This window comes from Tachypleus tridentatus, chromosome 10 (assembly GCF_004210375.1).
Source record: "Tachypleus tridentatus isolate NWPU-2018 chromosome 10, ASM421037v1, whole genome shotgun sequence".
NCBI classification, from domain to species: domain Eukaryota; kingdom Metazoa; phylum Arthropoda; class Merostomata; order Xiphosura; family Limulidae; genus Tachypleus; species Tachypleus tridentatus.
The window spans coordinates 29,805,040-29,808,110 of NC_134834.1; positions in this window are offsets into that span (position 1 = coordinate 29,805,040).

Here is a 3,071-nt window from a genome sequence, read left to right on the forward strand (position 1 = left end):
TCGCTTTACAGCTACTCTAATACAGCGGTAAGGACACGGATTTACAACCTTGAACTCAGGGATTCAAGTACCCTCGATGGATGCAACAGGTAGCCTCATGTGGGTTTGCTATAAGAAAACACGTACACGTTTTTGGATTGTGTTTTAGTGAACGTTCATGTAAAAGCTGTAGAGCGAAACCTTGAGTATATAATTAAATAATAACATCTTGGTGTTATAAGGTTGTTTATTTCTGTTATTAATATGTCTTCGATATACCAAACGTTAAATATTACGTTCTCTTGCTATTGACAGTGATATTATTATTTCATTATTAATTCTATATATCTATCTATATATATATATATTACTTAATAACTTGTATAAATCTATAAAAGTTATTAATCTGCAATAAAATTATTTTCAAGTCGCAAGTTACATTCGAACCTAGTGTAAATATAAGTAACAATCAAACATCTCACTTCAAATTGCCAACGCACAATCTAAATAAAGCGGATTTTGTGAAGTATAGGATAACAGGAGAAAAAATTATTCCTTTTGCAATAAAATATTTTGCTATTACTGTAAGTTTAAGTAACAGACCTAATGCAACAATGTGCCATTACTATAAGTTTAAGTAACAGACCTTATACAACAATGTACCATTACTATAAGTTTAAGTAAAAAACAGTAGACAACAATGTGTTAGTACTATAAAATTAAGTAAAAGACCTTACACAACAACGTGTCAGTACTATACGTTTATGTAACAGACACTATATAACAACGTGTCAGTACCATAAGTTTAAGTAACAGACAGCAGACAACAATGTGTCAGTACTATAGGTTTAAGTAACAGACAGTATACAACAATGTGTCAGTATTATAACTTTATGTAACAGACCTTATACAATAGTGTGCCAGTACTATAAGTTTAAGTAACAGACCTTACACAACAATGTGTCAATACTAAAAGTTTATGTAAGAGGCAGTGAACAATAATGTGTCAGTACTATAAGTTTAAGTAACATACCTTATACAACAATGTACCATTACTATAAGTTTAAGTAAAAAACAGTAGACAACAATGTGTTAGTACTATAAAATTAAGTAAAAGACCTTACACAACAACGTGTCAGTACTATACGTTTATGTAACAGATACTATACAACAACGTGTCAGTACCATAAGTTTAAGTAACAGACAGTAGACAACAATGTATCAGTACTATAAGTTAAAGTAACAAACTTTATACAACAATGTGTCAGTACTATAAGTTAAAGTAACAAACTTTATACAACAATGTGTCAGTACTATAAGTTTAAGTAAAATACCTTACACAACAATGTGTCAGTACTATAAGTTTAGGTAACGGACCTCATACAACAGTGTGTTACTACTATAAGTTTAGATAACAGACCTCATACAACAATGTGTTACTACTATAAGTTTAAGTACAAGACAGTAGACAACAATGTGTTAGTACTGCAAGATTAAGTAACAGACCTTATACAACAATGTGTCATTACTATAAGTTTAAGTAAAAGACAGTAGACAACAATGTGTCAGTACTATAGGTTTAAGTAACATACCTTATACAACAATGTATCAGTACTATAAGTTAAAGTAACAGACCTTATACAGCAGTGTGTAAGTACTATAAAATCAAGTAAAAGACCTTACACAACAATGTGTCAGTACTATAAGTTTATGAAACAGACCTTATACAACAATGTGCCAGTACTATAAATTTAAATAGAAGATAGAAGACAACAATGTGTCATTACTATAAGTTTAAGTAAAAGACAATAGACAACAATGTGTTAGTACAATAAAATTAAGTAACATACCTTATACAACAATGTGCTATTACTATAAGTTTAACTAACAAACCTTACACAACAATGTGCCATTACTATAAGTTTAAGTAACAGACCTTATACAACAATGTGTAAATAATATAATTTTTATAACAGCCCTTATATAACAATGTGTCATTACCATAAGTTTAAGTAACAGATTTTATACAACAATGAGTCAGTACTATAAGTTTAAGTAACAGACCCTATACAACAATGCATCTGTACTATAAGCTTGTGTAACAGACCTTATACAACAATGTGTCACTACTATAAGTTGAAGTGTAAATAACTACAGTGTACTTCTATGAGATAATTTTGATCTAAATATAATCAAGTCGAACAATGGTGATTGTTGATTCTGTAAAACGAAGCCAAAGTAGTGACGTCTGTTATTATTTTCGAATCTTAGAGATACGTTTCTGTAGAAAACAGTAATTAGTTTAATGATTACTTCCACAGTGTAGTGTAACTGTTTTTAGATCAGTTAACCGATGTACAAAAATAGTTTCCCACTGTTCATCAAATTACGTACAACGTGAATACTCCGTAAATGTATTCTATTGTAAAATGAGATTAATTTATTCTATTCTTAAAAAAAAAGATTAAATTCATCCTTTTGCAGAAAAAGATCAAAGTTATCCTATTGCGAAAAATATGAGTTATAATATTGTAAAAAGATCAAAGTTATCCTATTGTGGAAAATATGAGTTATACTATTATAAAAAAAAGATAAAAGTTATCCTATTGTAAAAAAGATTAAATTTATTCTATTGTAGAACAAATGATTAATTTTACCCTACTGTAAAAAAATAAAGTTATTGTAAAAAAGATTAATCGCTAGAAAAGAAATAAAGCAATAAACAATACACAATAACGCTCTAAGACAAGTCGAGAATATTGATGGAATTTGAAATTTATAGGCAGACTATTTTTAAGATATGTTCTTGAAATATTTAATTTTTTTAACAGTTAGGAGCATTATAGACAAACAGCCTAGCTTCATAAATAACTTAATATATAGCAAGTACAACACGGCGAATACTGCTGATATTTTCAGTACCAATGGATCGATGTAGACCGAATTAGAACCAGTTCTATAACTGTAAACTGGTTAGGCAGCACGGCTCTCTCAGTATACTTGCGAGCACTGAAGTTTAGACTTATTTAATATTTGGAATTGTTTTAGATCTGTAAACTACTACTAATAATAATGATTTATTGGAAACATGC